Source organism: Trachemys scripta, chromosome 3 (assembly GCF_013100865.1).
Source record: "Trachemys scripta elegans isolate TJP31775 chromosome 3, CAS_Tse_1.0, whole genome shotgun sequence".
Lineage (NCBI taxonomy): Eukaryota > Metazoa > Chordata > Testudines > Emydidae > Trachemys > Trachemys scripta.
Window position 1 is genome coordinate 10447725 of NC_048300.1, and position 20300 is coordinate 10468024.

Genomic DNA, 20300 nt, shown 5'->3' on the forward strand with positions numbered 1-20300 from the left:
ATCTCGATCTGAATTTGCAACTTTAATCTCTACTAGAAGCTATAAGATCTGCTCGGGAAAAAACATGTTTTTCAGCTTTTGAACTTTCCTGGATAATATGGGCATCAAGCCCTGACAAAAATTTTAAGCAAAATATGCGCAGCACTTCAACTCCAGACATACATCTGCTTCAGATAATATCCTGAAGGGATAATATTTAGCCTGCTCATGTTGGGGTTATCCTGATATATTTAGGTCTACCTTGTCTGTTCTAATTTTTGTCTGTTCAGAAAATAAAATACAAGCTGTCACTTGCCCTTAAACAGTTACAATTCAACACCTTCTGCGAGAATAACTTGCAAACGAATGTGAATTATTTAGGGATCTGACTTGCATGCAGAGAGAAAAGCTAGATCGACTCCCTCGCCCTCTGTCTGAATCACTGAACAATTAGCAAGCTGCTGTCAATCAAAGTACAGCTGAATTAAAGATTCTCCCTTTCCTTCTCTGCCCATGCAGGGACTCTCTTTGATCCTGTTCATATTCCTCCCTGTCAGTTCTCCCTCTGTCATTCCAGCATTCTCTACCTTTAAACTAGGAATTGTTATTAATGATTAGTATCAAATATGTGTTAATTAGTCATTAATAGTTTTGTATGGTAATAGCACCCAATCAGAATCAGGACCCCGTCATATTGGACACTGTATAAACATACAGTAAAAGAGTCCTTACTTCAAAGAACTTACAAACCAAGACCAGGCAAAACAGGTGGGTGAGATGACGTTTGCAAGAACTGAAGGGACAGGAAGACAAGGGAACACATTATGTAAACATGCCCTGTGCATAACTTGCATGTTTTACATGGTATTATATATCCCTGTTGATTTTTAATCCACTCACCATTGTGGCATCACTAAGTTGTACTAAACTGGTGCTTGCCAGGGCACCTCTTCCTGTAAGTGACTGATGGGCCCACAGGTGCCGACTCTGTCTGTGCTGCGGGGCTCAAACACCCATGGGGAAAAAATAGTGGGTGCTCAGCACTTACCAGCTGTGTTCGGTGGTGCCACAATCAGCTGTTCAGAGTCACCATAGATCAGCTGTTTGGAGGCGTGGCTGATCAGCTGTTTGGTACCTGAGGGAAGCACATGGGGGAGAGTGGAGAGAAGCGTGCAGCCAGAGGGCTTTGGAGGAGGGGTCAGGAAGAGGTGGGGTGCGGATGGAGCCTCAGGAGAATGGGCAGGGTCTCAGGCCACAGTGGGGGTGGAGCACCCCCAGGGGAAAATAAAAGTCAGAGCCTATGGGTGGGCCGCTACTGCAGAGTGTAGCATCACACAAATACTGGTTCTGCAGCAGCAGTGGCCAGGTGAGTGGATTCAGTCACCTTCAGAGACAGGGGTGCCAAATCCAGATCTAATGTAAGCACTTGGCAACTCACCTCAAGTCTGTGGAGTGTCCATGCTTATTCCTGGCTTGATTATATAATGACTGTGCTGAGGGTTTATGCCAAGGGTTTGTCTTCACTATGCGCTGAGAGTTTGAGTCCCTGCTACATGCTCATGGATCTAGCAAAGAAAATTTAGCTGGGTTAGCACAGGCGGTGGCGAGCAGCGGCATGGGCTAGCCACCCCAGTACATACCAAGGGGGTTCACACTCGGCCTGGCTAGCTTGTACCATTGCTTGCTGCTGCCTGTTCTACTGCGACAACGCTGCTGTTTTTAGCACTCTGGCTTAATGAGAGCTAGCACAACCACATCCGCCTGAGCTGGGAATCACACCTCCAGGTCCAAGTGTAGACACAGCCTAAGTGGTCCAAATTTCAACCTAGTGCAGGCTGGAGGAAGCAGGTCCAACTTCAATGAAGTCTCTGGGCCCAAAAACTGCATCATTGCCGGTATTTGAACATTTTTGCCAGGGACCATTTTCCAGAGGAGCAACCCTTCCCCTCAGCAGGGACCTGTAAGCACTACGGTGACATAAATAATACAACCGATACTAATACGTGGTACAATTCATAGGGGATATCCATGTATGGTAAGGTACTCCTCCTCCTTCCAGGGCATTGAGAGTACTGTAGCTCACTCTTCTTATCTTCCAAATCCATCAGGGTTGAAGAATTCTGGTGGGATTTGTTTCAAAAAGAATAATTCCCTTTCAAAAGCTAACAACACTGAACCTGAAGAATTTAGGTTAATGTAATGAAATTACCATAGTCTTTTCATGCTAAATAATGCATTTTTTTTTTAAGTCCTGAATCGGCTTTATGAAATCTTTTAGAAGGGAATGGATTGTCATGCTATTTTTTAAAACCATTTTAAAGGCTCAGTATAATTTACATTTGTTCTTTACATCAATCTAGAATTGCATAGCTTACCTGACAAAAGCAGAAGGTAGAATGCCATTATGCATTATCCCTTTTATCCATGTACTGCACCCAACTAAAATATTCAGAGACTTATATTTTTCCAGAAAGAATGCAAAGTCTAGAGGCCTGATTTTTATCTCCTTTATGGTGATGTAAATCAGGAGAGATTCCATTCAGCTTGGTAGCATGACACCAGCGTAAAGCACATGTAATTGACATCAGAGTTGGATTCTAAGTAGAGAAGAAAAGTCTTACAGCTCTCTCGGGCAAGATTATTTTAGCAGACATTTTTTACATGTATGCAGCCCATCACTTGCATAGAATATGCTGTGTAATGTCAACTGTGGATGTATATGATGAAGGGACATAAATATATTGGATCTAGACTAAAATCCTCTCAAAATGGAACTAGGAGTCTGAATGGGGAAACATCATACCAAGTGCATACTTAAGGTCAATGACAAGATTTCTATCCACTTCAGTGGGTGCTGGATCAGGCCCTTATGGGGTTGCTCATCTGCTCTTCAGTGGTACCCAAGTACAGGTGACTAGACGCGGATAAAGTCCCTCTGTACTGCTGAGCTTCAGAAGTTCCACAGGCAGCTGTGATGGCTGTTCCTAATTCGAAGTAGGGGAATTTCCCATCTGCAGAATGCCTAATGGGTTATTCCAGATCTTCCTTTCCCCAAGGCCATGGTCTGACTGCCCAGCCAGACTCCGCAATTGGGAATGACACTGAATAATTTAAAGGGACTGTGGCCCCAAGGTGGTGTCCCCAGCTCAAGATTTAAAAAAAAGAAGGAAGAAAACAAAGACACACAATGAGGGGACAGCATTCCTGCAGTGCTCTAATGGCCGTGGAAGTAATAGGGGTACAATCACTGTGACTGGGATGGGAGCATTTTCCATCCACTGTGGGAAGGCCTCTTTCGCCATAGGAGTTTGTTTGTAAACAAACCTGCCTGAGGGAGGACAGGCTTGTATTTTAAACACCCAGCCGATACTGTACCTCAGTCTCTAGCTATACTAACGCCTGCTTGGTTTCAAGCCTCTCTCAGGTGTAGAGATGGGAGGATGGGAGCATTGAGGTTCCAAGAACCTGAATGGTGCGGTAGGGGGAAGGGAGGTTCCATTACATGAGGTTGTGAATGGAGTCTGAGCCCCATCTGTTTGCTAAACTCAAACACAGAACATCACAAACGCTGCACCACTGAGAGGTGCAGAGGGCAAAATAGGGAAGTTTTACTTTTGGTGGGGGAGGAGGGGGAATCCAGGGACAATTACGCTGCCTCCCACGCTCTTCAGAGGGAGCAGAGTTAGGCCAACGCTGAGTGCTTTTGAAAACCCAATCCTCAGTTTGTTTCAAGGAACGTAAGTAAATGTGGTACCCTATATTTGTTTTACTACATGATTTATATCTAGTGTGTATCAACCACAGTCTAAAGCCTGAATCCCACAACGAGGCCCATACTGGCAGGCCCATATGTCTAAGCAAAGTCCTAGTGACATTAATGGGTCTCTGTAAAGGTCTGAAATTCAGCCCACTCCTTGCATTGATCAGGATCTATCATATCATAGCAAAAAATTACCTTAACTAAAGCCCCCAATCCTACTGCAGAGAAAGGAGACCAAAACCCAATCTGTTTAGAAACAGCCTGAGTAAATAGGCCTTGTAGTGCTCCCAGAAAGCCAGCAAGCTCTGGCTGTAACAGATACTCCTGGGGGAGTTCTGCGCCAAAACATTAAAAATTCTGCAATAAAAAATTCTGCACACAATATTTTCAAATTCTGCATATTTTATTTGTCAAAATAACACAATATAATCACACCAGCTTCAATTATTTTTGGTCATTTATTTAAAAATACCTGTCAGCAAGTATGTCTACAACAATACAGACAACAAAAAAGATTCAGGAAATGTTTTTTGACAAATAGATTCCTTGCTAGGCATATTCATACAGAACTCTGAGTAATAATTCATTTAAACTACAATACAGAACCATATTTCCCGCACCCCTCTGAAGTAATGCAAAGGCTTGGGGGAGTTGGATAACAGAGGACCTGAGGGAGAGGGAAGGAGCTTGGGTGTGAACTTGGAGAGTTGTTGGGTATGGGTGGAAAAAGTATGGAACAGGGGGGTTTTTTGGAGGGGGGCTGGGAGGGATTGTTAAGGAGCTTCCCCCATGCAGACCCTGGCTGACCCTTAGCCTCTCCCATTCAGTCAGGCACATCTGCCCCTGTCCCCATGTGTTCCTGCACCCCCATATGTCCTTGCACCCCCTGTCCATGTGTCCCTCCACCCCCACCCAGACACCCACTCCCCCCATCCCCATGTGGCCTGTACCCCCTCCCCGTCCCTATGTGATTCTGTACCGCTGTCCCCATGTGTCTCTGTGCCCCCACTCAGCCACCCTCAGTCCCTATGTAGCTCTGCATCCCCTCCCCCATCACCATGTGGCCCTGTACCTCCACTCCCATTCAGCCCCTGCCCCAGTCTGTCCTCCCCAACTAGCCCTTATGAGCCCCTGTCTGACCTCCCCCAGCACCCCACGCTGTCTCCCCATAGCCTCTGTCTCCTGACCTGGCCTGCTGCGAAGAAGGCAGGCTCTTTCTCTTTCCTAGCTGGCTGAACATGGGTGCTGTAGTCTATCACAACAGCACCCTCTGGTGGGCAAAAGACAGAACTGCAGAAGTTATTTTCTGCTGAGAAAAGCAACAGAGGGTCCTGTGGCACCTTTGAGACTAACAGAAGTATTGGGAGCATAAGCTGTTAGTCTCAAAGGTGCCACAGGACCCTCTGTTGCTTTTTACAGATTCAGACTAACACGGCTATCCCTCTGATACTTTCTGCTGAGAGCGGCTGCTGTTCTTGCATCACAGCGCCCTCTGGTGGGCAAAAGGTGCAGCAACATTTCGGCAGAAGCTTTTTTCTGCGCAAAAAATAAAAATATGTGTAGTTCGTTAATTATGCACACACGCAGTGGCACAGAATTCCCCCAGGAGTAAACAGGCTAAAAGCAGTAGTGAATTCCATTGTCACAGGCCCCTCAGCAAAACCCAGCCCTCCAGCCCCTACAGCAACCAACATGGGGATAACCATATTGAGTACACGAGTGGATCTCATCTATGGGGAAAGCCATGGCAGTCTTTAAAATACCTAAGACCTAAACTAAAAAAGGCTTTATAGGTCAAAATTAATGCTTTGCATTGCAACATGAATTAATTACGGCAGTGCAGTCTGTAGAGCACTTGGGGAAAACACTCCATATGTGAAACACCAGTAATTAGCAAAGAGCCTCCTGCTGTACTAGCTGATGAAACCGAATGGTCTTCAAGTCCCTAGCAGGTTGCATTACAGTAATTCAGCCTGAAGGTAACAAAAACATATACAACAATCTACAGAGTAGAAAAAAAATCACTTTCGCCATTACTGCTTCAGAAACAATGATCCAAGCACATCCTCCAAGAAGATTCTTGGGTTGCAAACCACAGAAACAAAAGGCAGACATGCCCCTCACCTGAAAAGCCAGATGTTAGTTTTCCTATTTTCTTGGATTGCTTCTTGGGTAGTTTGCATCCAAACTCAGCCAGACTCTAGGAAAGCCGGGCAAACAACTAAACACATGAGATAATTGTGTCTTGGCCAAATTCCAGTTTGGGTAATTACATCCTGACCAATTCAAAAAATTAAAATCTCCCTGTACTTTCAACTGGTGAAGATTCTGTACTACTACATGGCATAGTGGCTATTGAATTTCATTTATTTATATCGGGTTATCAGCACCTGTCTGGCACTCTAGATGCTATAGTTTTTCAAATTGTTTCATACAAAATTGTAAAATTCCATACTACAAAAAGGTGAAATTTTCAAAAGTTCCTATGTGACTTAGGAACCTAAATGCTATTTTCAAAAGTGATGTAGGCACTTGGGCCCAGAGTCTTGGAAGTATTTAGGCTCCTACCTTCTCTTTAAGCTCCGAACTTCCACTGATTTCCATGAAAGTTGGGAGTCCAAAGAGAACTTAGGAGTCTAAATACCTGTGAGGATCTGGCTTAGGGCCCTGATTTTTAAAGCTATGTCGACATTGCTGCTCTCGGAGTTGCAATGCCTAACTGATTTAGGGGCTTATATCTCATTTTCAAAAGTGATTGAGACACTTAGGAGCCAAACTCTTATTGACAGTCAATGGGATTTAGATACTGAAGTTCCTAAATCTCTTTGAAAATGAGATTGAAGCTTTTAAATCAATTCAGTGTTGCAATGCCTAGTGCAGCAATGCCTAAATACCTTTAAAAATCTTGGCTTCTGAACCTAAGTCTTATTGAAAGTCAATGGGACTTAGGTTCCTCAGTGCCTACATCTCTTTTGAAAATGGTGTTTAGGCTCCTAAGTCACTTAGGCATGTTTGAAAATTGTACCCAAAATCTATAATGTTTCCGCTCTAATTTTTTGTGTAGTGTTGCCATGCGGTGCTGAACAGTTGTTGAGTCTTGTCCCAGAGGTAGTTTTGTTTTCATAGTGGGCAAAATTATTCTTAGTTATTCTTGTTTTTATGCCATTTGATAGAGAAAAGTTAATAAAAAGCTTATTTGAAAAAAAAAATTAAAAGTATTCCAGACTAGTGAACACCGTCCTAGAGAGAGCTGGTCTGACATTTAATTATATCTTCAATTAACATCTGCAACTGTTCAATAAAAAATAATATTTACTTTACTAGAAACCTTCTTTAGTAAACAGCTATGTGACAAAGAATCTTTTTAAACAAAGTACACCAAGACTTGTCTGCTAAGTGCAATGCTCATAGGTAGGTGGAGGGATGGGGAAAAGATAGGTTACTTTATCAAAAAGTTTCCCTTGTTTATGATGTTTAAAATAATCTTTTGGCGCTACAGAATTTATGATAGAAGATAACACCGAGAGGCAGAAGAGAGCAGTGGTTCGAAAGGACACAGGGAGTTGTTAATCAATGTGGCAATTCTACCGTGTGCCACTAAGCTGAGAGATATATCAAGGAGCACTGCTAGAATCACAGTACTGAATAATGCTCTGTAACAATTCCATCTGTAAACATGATTGGTATTGCCATGTAAAAGACGTGCATTACCCTGTTCTTTCTAGCTGATTTGAGCATTTGGCTATACCTGTAATCCTCACATGCACATTTGGATGGTTAATATCAGGGTCTCACAGATCACGTTGATCAGTACAAGGTCAGACTCTGAATAGAATGTCTCATTTGGCTGCTGTGAGAGAAAACTGTGGCTTGCCCATTAAAGTGCCACAGATCAATAGAAACCTCCTGGGGTGAGATTCAGTAAAGAAACTCCGGTCACGTGGAGTGAAAATCCAGGCTAGCTAGTTAAGAAACCTTTCAGAACACCCTCCTTCGTTGCAAAGGATTACAGATCTGTAACTACTTGAAAAGGGTTTCAATGACACTTTGATCTTTAGTCATAGAGAGGCTGGTTTCTAGTCTAAAAACACTCATTTTTAACAAGATATTAACAGAACGGCTGCTCGGTAATTTGCAAACCAGACTTGTCAAAGAAACTCTGTGCTGCAGAGTCTCCTTCGTGATGCGTGTAAGTGTAGTGACATATCAGGGCCCATCTTGCCACTAAGCAGGGAAAATGTATAGGGTTTGATCAGCGTGATTACCATTCAACTCAACAATAGCCAAGCACTAAAATCCCATGCAATTCTCCAACAATAATAGGTATAAAAATTATGTACTGTGCTTGCTGTGTGCCCCCCCACCAATGGGACAGCACTCTGAGATGCAAAATCTTCAGCTACGGTCTACACTGCAAAACAAACAAACAGACAACCTGTGACAGTCTCAGAGCCCAAGTCTACACACTTGTGCTTGTGCTATGCTGCTAAAAATAACAGTGTACACGTTCCCATTTGAGCTGGAATTCGGGCTCTGAAACCTGGCAAGGAGGGTAGATTTCAGAGCCCAGGCTCCAGCCCGAGCAGAACGTTTACACTGCTGTTTTTAGCACCATTATGAGCCCAAGTCTCTAGACCTTGCTGCCGCGGTTTGGGTTTTTTTATGCCGTGAGAGCTCTTGTTGCTGTAGAGGGTGCTTGAGGGTTTTGGTTGCTGGGGAGCGTATAGCATAGATCAGAATGACACGGTGGAAGGAAGTGGCCAGACACCACCAGAAGTCAGCCATTTGCTACGCTCAGAGGGGATATTCAGTGGTACTGATGGGGGCTTGTGTACATGCCACACGGAGATTCGGACAGGCCATGCTAGAATGATGCATTATGAAGTTAAAGTTCAAAAACTGAAAAGCACTGTTTAATTGTGCTCAGATACCTGTTTAGAATTGCAAGGGAGCCCCAAGAGTGGCTGGCTGCCATCAGAGCATTTTATAGTTTTATAGGATAATGACGGTGATTCCTTTGTAAAGTGCTTTGAGATTTAAAGTTAAAAAGGCATTATATAAGAGCGAGGTATTATTATTACTACTGCTGCTTTGTATCGCCTATTATGTCTTGTAATTTCCGGCCTCCAGAGAAGAGTATTCCAAGCTTTACTGTCTTGCTACATATCTCTTCCCCTCCAGAAATAACCAAACCACTCCCCCTGCAGAACAGCAGTGCTTTTAGGCAACAGAGACTGTATAACTGACCCTATAGATCCCACTGCACTCAAGAGACATTCACCTTAGCTGCAGTAAGGCCGTTCAGCTTTCAGATTGCAGAGAGCAGGCAAGGGACTTGAAACATTTCTGGAATACATTGGCTCCGTCATAATCTCAACATTTAATTCTGAGAAAGGGTTTCCAAGGGACCTTTAAGCACTTTTGAGCAGCTAGTTAAAGTAATGATACCCTTTAGAAGGGTTCTGCTGTCTGATAGTCAGCTGTCTGTTCGGAGGCATACTGGAAGTTCCATGGAAGGGAATAAATAGCCATCATTAGAAGGCAATGGAGAAATCAGTTTGTTATTCTTTAATGCAGTGCCATAAAGTGCATGGCACTTTATGAAAGAACTAAATCAGAGCTTATATTGCAGCTTCTGTTGAGCGATGTCAGAGGAGCTACTTACCCATGATCCTTACCAGGGAAACAGAGCACAGAATGTGGCAATAGAGAGGCAGATGTCAGTGGAGTTTATCTGGATTTCCTCCAGTGAAATAGAGAAGACTGTGGCCATAGGTAGCTTCAGTGAACTTACTTCAGTTTCATGATGGTGTAAAAAGCAAAATCTGGCCCAACGTCATCATGCATATTCAGGGAGGTGGGATTTTTTTCCCTTGCAAACCACTTCAAATTCTCTCTGTTTATTTGTATCATGAGATACATAGGTCACATATTTATAGTCATAAAAAAAAATCACCGACAGCTTAAGAAAGCATTCTAGCTACAAAAGCAAACAGTTAAACTGCAAGTACACAAAATAGTAATCAGAAAACAAGAGTACTGTAGTTCCAGATATTCAGCTTAAAAGGCCCAGAGAGGGATCTTGCATGAGAATTAACCGAGGAAACGTTAGAGAAATAGAAAACAAAGTGACTATGAAAAAATCCCCAGACATTTCAATGTAATCCATCCAATTGAAGGACATACAAGAGATTTGAAAAGTGCAAATACAGCCAGTTGTGAGCTAAGGTTCCTGAATCTCCACACAATACTCCGGTTGCTGTCATAACATGCTTTTACTATGGATCCCATAAAAAAATATGAATTGCTGATGTATCTATCATCTTGGATCTAGGTGTCTGTGGATAGGCTAATGCATTTCACCAGTCACATTGATTTATTAATTAGCCCTGGAAGTAGGTGGCAGTTTGCTGAACAAATAACAGGCAAAGTCCCTTCACCAAAGAACTGCAATCTAAGAGCCTTATTTAAGGGCCTGATTAACTTCACAAATCTATTCATTTAATTGGGGTTACACTAGCATAAAGCAATCTGGTCAGGTAAGACGCAGCGCGCATTGGTCTGTTATTAACCTGGATAAAACGAAGTCTCTGGCCATTTCCATCAAGCAGCCTCCAGCTTCAGATTACGAGTTCAGTATTAATCTGTCTGGATGGGATATGGAGCAGGTGGCAACTGACATATACTTGAGAGGCATCATGACAGTGCTGGCGGATGCTCCAAAGATGTGGATACTCATATAGCAGCCCCTACTGCTGTGTTTTGGCCCCGTCAGGGTATGTCTACACAGCATCTGGGAGCAAGTCTCCATCCCAGCTCATAGTCATAGCATTTAAGGCCAGAAGGGACCACTAGATCATATATAGTCTAACCGCCCGTATAACACAGGCTACCAAAACTACCCAAAAGGAAGAGAGACTTGTGCTAGCTTTGCTCAAGCTAGCACGCTAACAATAGCAGAGCAGAGGTTGTGGCTTGCGCGGCAGCACGTGCGCTCAACTGATGATGTCAGCAATGGGAAAGCTACGCTTCCAGGAGCCATGTTCCCAGGCAGCTGGAGGTTGGCCTGGTGGGAGCACTGGGGTTGACAAGCCCTGTTCTCTCCCCTGCCACCCTTGCTGCAGCTGCTGTTGAATCGGAGTGCCTTGGGGCTGCTCATTTCCTAGGACGCTGAGTGTGATTTGGAAGGATGGTGGTGAACATCCGCTGAGCTTTGGATGGCAGCAGTCATCAGCGGGAGAATTGTGCTGTTCCCTAGTCAATTAAAAGAAGTGCCCGCATCATCGGTCACGTACATAGTCTAATGCATAGCCGAGTTGTCTCTGTACCATCATTGTTAGAGCCTTTACGTCTTCCCTAATTACTGCACGTACCAGGTTCTTCGGAGATGATTCTCTAGTGGCCTGAATGGTTTCTTTTCATCCTTATCTATATTGCCTGTGTGTAGCTTGTGAAGTCCAGATGTTAACACGTGGGACCCATTTGCTCTTGTGCTAGTTTGCACTTACTACAAAAAGATACTCTTTATTTCACCAGCACTGTGTTTCACCTGGGTCTAATTATCTCTGCACATATACAGCTAGTAACTGCTCTTGATCAGGGACCATGTACAGTACTTATGAACATGAGTAAAAGGCTAAAGTAATTCCCTAGTTCAGTGCCACAGCCCAAGGAGGAGAGTTTTGCCCTCATGAATTCTTTGCATCCTTTCCATGGGGCCCTGTGTTTTCTCCTCCCCCCAGTGAGCTTTTTGAGCTCTGCAGAGGCACAAGGGTCATCTGAGCAGGACCTCTGCCTCCCCACTGCTGCCAGTCCCAGTTTTCCCACCCCAGCGCCTTGATAGCCTGGCTGCTGCTGGAGCTGTGTTGTCCAGCTAGTGCCCCAGTACTCTTCTCAGGTTCCACATCACAGAGGGAGGAAATGCATAAATGAATGCTGACTGAATAGGCCGTGAGTGAGCACATAAATCCTGCAGGGTTGTGGGATACAATGCTCGGGTACATCTGTCCCTCCAACTTCTCCCCTTCCCACCCTCTGCTGTCACCTGCCGTAGCATTGAGCTCCAAGTCGGTTGAGCTCCACAGACGGTTCTCAGCAGGGTCAAGAAGGAGACCGGGGAGGAGAACAATGCCATGGAGATGACACTTCCTTGCCATGCCAACAGGCTTCTGCTTGGTGGCAGGAATAGCAGGGCCCTTAGTCAGAAACTCTTGCTGCTTCAAAATAGAAAAGAAAAAAAAATGGTTGCCTATAGATCACTTGATCCCTAAGCTCTGGTCCTCAATTTCACTCTCACTGCTAGTGAGCCTCCATCTGCTTCTTACAATTCTTGCTACTCAGCCTTTAATTCCATATCCCTCTCGAACGGCTCTCTAATTAAGTAAGCTCTGAAAATGAAAAGCCGCAGAGCAGCAGCACGTTTGCTCTCTGTCCCCTTAATCTGGGAGTCCTGCATGCACTATTTTGGAAGCTAAATTGAGGTTGCGGACGTAGTGCGTCTGTGTTGTTTGATGCAGGCATAAAAGCCCCAAATCTGCTACTCAAAATTGTCTTTGGGCACGTAGGTGAAACATTTGCAGGCATGAAAACAAGTATGTGGAGCGTTAGCAGGCTCAGAGAAGCGTGGGGGTAAATATAAAGTGGTTTCAGGCACTCTAGTTCTGTTACAGACGTATGGTTTTCCTGATCCACAGCTTTAACAGCTCCTGGTGTTGAGAAAACAAACTGTCATTCCTAGTGGCTTGTGAAAATGGAAACGTGAACTTAAAACACTCAGAAGTCACCACTTGTTTACTATACCCACCTGCTGGTGCAATCACACTTCTATTAATAATCAATATAGTCACTGCTATATCACCTGCATTCAAAATGAATGCCGTTTATCCCACACAATGCGTGGAAGAAATTAATTTAATTGCTTCATTCATCAGTCAACCAAAAGACAGATGGGAACATTCGGATAGAATTAAATATTATGCGGGATGCTTGCTAGAGCCTACAATTGTTATGATACAAAACAGTTTTAGACACAAGTTTTCAAAACATTTGCCTTTAAGGCTTGCATTCTCCATGCTTGGCTTCTGCCGGGAAGTGAATTTTTTTCTATGCTCTTCAAAATGAGTTCAAAGAAGCTGGAGGAAAAATCCCATTTAAAATTATAAATAAGGATGGCATGGTATGGTATTGCCACCCTTACTTCTGCGCTGCTGCTGGTGGGGCACTGCCTACAGAGCTGGGCGCCTGGCCAACAGCCCTCGCTCTCCAGCCCCCCCAGCTCTGAAGGCAGCACCAAAGTAAAGTGGCAATACCATGACCCCCTAAAATAACTTTTGTGACCCCTCTGCAACTCCCTTTTGTATCAGGACCACCAATTTGAGAAACCCTGGTCACCCCTGTGAAATCTGTATAGTATACGGTAAAAGCACACAAAAGGACAGATTTCATAGTCTGTGACATGTTTTTCATGGCCGTGAATTTGGTGTCTATATATTCAGCTGCCGATTTGTTACCATGTGTTTAGACTAATGCCGAGATTTTCTTAACTATGTTGTGCTTCTGAGAACTAAAGTATTTTATTATGCGATGATCTGATTCCTATAACAAATTACCCCAGCCATTTCCTTCACGCTACCTGAAATGAAAAACAGTTTCACCAGCAAGAGCGGGGGGATAAATTGGATTTCAAGTACTGAGAACTGACAGGAAATCAGTATTCTAAACTCAGTAACAAGATAACTCTGAGTGCTATGTATCTGGTCTTATTCAGCATGGTGGGGATTCATCTTTTTTTCTTTACCCAATACACTCCATGTGAACTACAATCCTCCTGGTAACTTGTGCTGGGGTTTTTCATGTGATCATGTTATTTTTGTTCTTGGTGGAAGCAGAAGTTCATTAGATCATGCTGGAAGTATGCAGAGGTCTAGAGAGGTTGGTCAGAATAAGTTTGAAACCACAGTTTCTGCTTCTATGCTTGGTAATTCTGTCTGACCCTAGTCGGCTTTTTTTAGGCCTCCTAGCATGTGTTACATTTTAGTAAGTTTAAAACTAATTTTGGGCATACGTAACATAAAAATTATAAACTATATAAATCACAGCATTTATTTTCTTTCCTTAATGCTTTTTCCTTGCTTTAAGCTGAATGACTCATGTTAGCTTTCACTCCTGTGTTCCCAGGCAGTGCTGCTCAGAGCTCTCCCTGCTTCATGACCCTTTTCAAACAGTGGTTTTAACCAAGAACCCTGAAGACTTTTATTTTCCAGCTGAGAGGCAGTTGGGTCCAAGGGATTGCGCTCTAGGCTAGAAATCATGCACTCATAATTCCTGTGCTGGCATGAACCTGGTGTATGGCCATGGGAGATCGACGCTGTTGCAATCGATGCAGCGGGTGTTGATTTAGCGAGTCTAGTGAAGACCCGCTAAATCGACGGCAAAGCACTCTCCGGTCGACTCCGATACTCCAGCTCCCCAGAAGAGTAAGGGAAGTCGACCGGAGAGCGTCTCCCGTCGACACAGCACAGTGAAGACACGGGGGTAAGTCAACCTAAGCTACGTCGACTCCAGCTACGTTATTCACATGGCACAAGAATAAACAGCTGAAGAATCTGAAGGGCTATGTATTCTAAGTGTTGCAAGAAATTTCACAACAGAATCCAGATCACCGCATGTCCTGTGTCATGTAGTTAGTTTGGGAACCCTCCGTGGCTTGAGAGCAGATGAAACTGTGGATCTAGACAAGAAATTGAAGTTTTCTGTGTAAATCCCAATGAAGTTTAGAAATCCTTGATAAATAAAAGTCATTAATAAGCAACCTTTTATTACCAAAAATGAATAAAGTACAGGTCAATCTATTTTATTTACACATATTAGATACTAGAGTTCCTAGAGGAAGGATGAATTAACAGAAGTCTTTTTTTTAAAGGCTTATGAAGCAAGAACCCATGGAGCAGATCTGAGAATACTATTGATAATCTAGGTTACATCTTGAATCATTCAGAGATGTATGTCAAAATGAGAATTCAGGAACTCCATAATTGACCTAGATGGATAAAAGTCATAGAAACCACACACAGAAACTTTAAACGTGCCCTGCAAAAATTAGTTTGCATGATTTTTCAGGTACCAGGCTCACTGAACAAAATATGATATTAGAGAGACAGTTTCAAGGAGAACAAGTAATTATGCTAGGTATCCTTTTGATTTATATCTGCAAGAGTAAGACTTCCACGAATATCATAAGATATGATTAGAGATGGGCCAAAATCGGAAATTCTTTTTGGAACCCCTGTGTATTTCACAGGAGTATAGATCCAAATTCCTCAGATCCAACTCTGCCTCCATTCCAGGTCAGATCCTAAATTGAAAAAGGCCTATTTCCCAGGTTGGTTATTGCCAATATCCTACACATCATTTTCACCAGGTTTTGAGCTAAAATGGCAGAAACTCACAAGATTTTAGTACCCTTAAGTCCAAAACTCAACCCTGGTCTTAATTTGGGTTTGAACCTACACCAAATGTAATAGAGATCTGAACACCATCACCCTCACTCATAAGTCATATTGATGCTGTTTAGTTTTAGGAATTATTTTGGTGAAGTTCTATGGCCTGTGTTATAGAAGAGGTCAGACTAGATGATCACATCGGTCCCTTCTGGCCTTGGCATCTGGAAATCTGGGAGTAATACAAATAGCAGCTCAGAATGATAAACCTGTCAGGGATGTGACCGTGATTTCCATTTCATTGGTCATGCTTTGGGTGTCTCCCCAATACACTAATCCCATTATCCGCAGTAAGTGGTATCATTGTAGGTATTGTAGGTCCTACAACATGAAATATTTTATTATTTATAGCCAGATTAAGTTGAAAACCTTGTGTTCTGTACATCACATTGCTGTTTATAGAAATGTGTTGATTCCTGGTTCTTAACTAAGGTTACTAATATTGTGATGTGTCCCAGTTCAATAAGCATTGCGTTAGGAAAGTACTTTAATGCATGCTAATAATCTCCATATGTGGAGTTCATCCCTAAGAGTATCTGTAACAAATATTAACACCTACACCTCTTTGGAAATTCCTATAAAACAAGGATCTTAAGAAATGATTGCTTCATACAGCTTGACACTGATAGTCTTGCCAGCTATTGACTTAATTCTGGGGAGTTTCTACTTATTATTGGAAAAAATCCTTGAGAAGTTCGTGGCAGGAAAACTCCAGTGGTTTCTGAATTGCCTTGACACCAATCAGTCAGATTTTAGACTTAGATATGAACCAGGCACTGGTTGAATTAGTCAGTGATCTCCTCCTCATAATCATAGAATCATAGAACTGGAAGGGACCTCTAGAGTTCATCTAGTCCAGTCCCCTACACTTGTGGCAGGACTAAGTATTATCTAGTAGTATCTATTATGGATGGATATAAAGTTTATGGATTTAAAAAAAGTGTCCATGCTGCTGCTTTTATATCTGCTGGGTTGCCTTTCATAATACTGACCACATGGTTTAGTTGACATACCTGAGACCCCCCCTAGAAGGACTGGATGGAGGGTTTTTTTGAGCGTGAGAGGGCCCACTGGGTAGTATTGGCCAGCTGCTCTTCTGCTGAAGGGATCCCTTATGTGGGTAACCACAGGGATTTATTTCATCATATCCACTGTGTAGAAGTATGAGGCTTAATGAGGAGACGTGGACTGTGATAACATGCCCAGCTCTACAGCTTTGTTGCTTTGATCTTGGTAGGTAAAGTTGAACAAATGATCCAGAGGTTGTCTGAGACTGTGAACTGAATGAAGGCTAGGTATAGAGAAGAGAAAGGGAATGTTGGTAGGCTGGAGAAGGCAACCAATAGAATAGATAAACCAGGTAAAGTGATGGCATCTGCCATGTGCAGCACAGGTTTTGTAATTTAGCAGTTTCATGAGATGTTGGTCTGCTTTTGGATAACTAGCTGTGGCTAAGAGCACTTTTGACACATGGTGAAACGTGACTGTCCTTTTTCTCTAGGATGTGGCCCTTGCTGCAAATATCCCTGTCTTTGGTCTCCTCCAGAGTAGAATATTGTAATGCATTCTGCACCATGCTCTGCATTGAGACCATTCTGAAATGAAAACTAGCACACAATGCAGCATCCCAGTTGTTAAGTAGTGTGTCAGGCAGAGAGCATACCATAATAGTGCTTTGTAATCCTCACTGGCTGCCAGGGGGGTTTCAAAGTGTTAGTCTGTAACTTACTGCTATTATATGTTTCATTAATTTATCTCAGGTAGCGCCCACATTCTTCTAGGTGATCTCAGAGGAAAGTCCCTTAAAGACAGAGAGAGGGTAGGGAGAAGGGGCACAAGAAAAAGAAGAGGAGGCATTGCATAAGAGAAGAGTGATCAAAGTGGTAACTGGCCATGGCAAAATAAGACTGATGCAAATACATATTTGAAATCTGGGATACATAATTTATTCCTCAGACTTGTCAGCAGCAGTTAGGGTGACCAGATGTCCTGATTTTATTGGGACTGTCCTGATATTAGGGGCTTTGTTTTCTATATGACCCTATTACCCCCACCTCCATCCCGATTTTTCACATTTGCTGTCTGGTCACCCTAGTGGCCAGTAATATGGATTGGGGGTGGGCAAGATGGCTGTCGTGAGGTCAGAGATGAAGGTTACCGTAATCAAAATGGGAGATGAGGACCAGAGCAAGCATTTTAGCAGCAGAGATAGAAAGAAGAGGACTGATCTTAGATACTACGGAGGAAGAAGCTACAAGATTTGGACACTGCATGTATGTAGGGAGAGGAAGGAGTTAGAGAGATGGATTCAAGCTGGGAAGTGGCAGGTTTGAGTAACAGGGAGGATGATGGTGTTGTCAATAGCAATGAAGAAGTGGGGGAGTGGCCAGGGTTTAGGAGTGAAGATAAGGAGGTCAGTTTGGGTCATGGGAAGCTTACATTGATGGTGAGACATCCAAGAGGAAGTGTCAGAGAGACAGACTGAGATGTGGGACATGATGGAGGCAAGTTGAGGGCAGAGAGGTAGATTTGCGATAGGTTGCCATAGCGCAGTTAACTGAAGCCAAGTAAGCAGATGAGGTCACCCGAAGAAGAGGGGACCTCAGGACATCACTTTGAATAGGAGGAGAGAGGAAGAGTGGACCCACCAAAAGACACACTGAGGAGACAGTCAGAAGGAGGGGGGAAGAACCAGGAGAGGACAGAGTCAAGGAAAACATGGCTGGACCAAGGGGTCAAGAGAGAGGGTGTGATGACAGTATGAAAAGCTGCAGAGAGGTCAAGGAAGATGAAGATAGAGGCCCTGACATTGAGGTTGAAAGAGACTGTTGCACCGTGTGACAGCAGTTTCAGTAGGTTGAAGGGGACCAGAAGCCCTGTTGGATGGGCTCAGGGGGATAGAATAGGTTAAGGGGAACTCAGCATCCTATAAATCCCCTAATTACAAAACATAGTTTGAGATGTGATCACCTCAGAGACGCCTGAAAATTGCTGCAGTTACAGTTAGCAGAAGTGCTCAAGTTAGAGCCCCTCAGATTAAAAAAGAGAGCCGGTGGGTGCCGGCTGGGTGCTGTCTGAGAGGGGTTCTTTGCTTTGGATCTCACCCCAACCCTACCCTTTTGTGCCAGTCTTATTTGGCCATGCTGCAAAGCCCGGATTTTTCTCCAGTTCTTTATATGCACTGTTGTTTTTCATTAGTGTGGAACATGCAGATCCTAGAATGGGTCCTGAAAAACAGAAAATCCAGATAAATAAGGCAAGAGGTCCCACAACTCCCGGAAGGCAGAAAGCCAGATTTGCATCACTCTCCCTGCCGCATGCCTTTTGCGTCCTGTGATAGCACGTGTCCAAGACACACACCGCATTAGTCTGATAATATAACTTGTCTGTGATCACTTGAATATCTAGCCATAAAAGATGTAATTTAAGAATTTATTTTTCTCTCTCTACTCCAGTGGACAAGTTTGCCGAGTTTTGTCTAATGTTTCTCCAACCAAGATAAATTGGCAAAAGTTCCAATATTGTTTCTTAGGACAAAACGTTTGTGATATGAAGCTATGGAACATTCACAGGACCTGACTTTTTAGCTAAACACAAATTAAGGCCCTGCTCCTTCAAAGAGGTTAGCATGTGCTTAACTGTAATTAAGGCTACAATTATGTCACAGAGGTCACGGAAGTCACAGAATCTGTGACTTCCAGAAACCTCCATGACATTTCTGCCCCAGGGCTGGAGCTGTCAGCAGGCAACCCCGCAGCTCACAGACGCTGCTGGCAGCGGGTCCCAAGCAGCTCCTCGCCTCCAGGCAGCAGGGGGACCCCAGAACTCCCACTCGCCATGGGCGACTGGGCTCCCTGCAGCTGCCCAGTCATGGTGGAGCCCCCCCATAGCAGCCCAGCCGCAGTGGGGAACCCTGCAGCATTTCACTCACGGCGGGGGGACCTTGCAGTGTTTCAGCTGCAGTAGGCGGCGGGGCAACCCCAGAGCTCCCAGCTGCTGTGGATGCTGGATCCTCCTGCCTCCCCAGTTTGTCGGGATATTTTTAGTAAAAATCAGACCGGTCAGGTGAATTTTTGTTTATTGCCCATGACCTGTCCGTGATTTTTACTAAAAATATCCCTGACAAAAACAGCCTGACTGTAGTGAAGGGAGTGGTCTTCTTGAAGCCAGTGGGACTAAGGGAGGCAGTGTGGCCTAGTGGACAGAGCATTGTACTGGGACTCAGGCTTCTATTGCCGGCTCTACTGCTGGTGACTTTGAGCATGCCAGTCTAAAGAGACTTAGGCACCTAAAGACTGGTTTTCCGCCTGCCTTATAACCTTTAGCCTAGCAGTTAGCTCACTCACCTAGGATGTGAAAGACCCTGGTTCACTTCCCCCTTTGCCTGATGAGAGGGAGGGATTTGTATAGGGAATGGCTGAACCCCTGCACGGTGGGACATTCTGACGTGGCTCAATCTCTCCTGTTGAAGCCATTCCATTTTGGATAAATAATGAAATATGCCTTGGGCCTGAGAGAGATTGAGAATGCCTCTGTAGTCCATTGGTTGGGGCATCTCTTGTTCACCCCACAGAGGGAGCAGTGGAACAGGGGTCTCCCATACCCCAGGTGAGAGCGCTAATCACTGGGCTAAAGGTTATACGGGAGGCCTTCTCCTCCCCTCATCTGTTTTGTACGGAGTTAGGCAGGCATGCCATTCTTGCAAGGAAGAATTCCAGGGAAGGTTTCCCAGCCATGGATCACAAGGGGAGCTAGGCACCGACCTATGTGAGAGGGGCGGGAATTAGGACACACCCCTCTCGCCGGCATCTCACATTGGTTAGCTTAGGCGCCTACTGTGCTAGCATTTTCAGGCACCTATCTCTTTCCCCATGCATTGTATAGGGAGCCTTGGCACCTAAACCAGTGATTTTTCAAGGTGCCTTTTCTGGATCTGAGCTTTAATTTCTTTGTGCTTCAGTTTCCTCATCTGTAAAATGCGGGTAGTGAGCCTGACCTCCTGTGTAAAGCGCTTTGAGATCTATTGATGGGCAGTGCTATATAAGAGCTAGGTATTATTATTA

The 20300-nt window shown here is 44.0% G+C and overlaps 1 protein-coding gene across 1 annotated transcript in view; it reads left to right on the forward strand.

Annotated features, from left to right (window-relative positions):
• Positions 1–20300, forward strand: part of PLCB1 (phospholipase C beta 1) — a gene marked incomplete in the record, with an annotated part of 630990 nt that overhangs the window by 606982 nt on the left and 3708 nt on the right.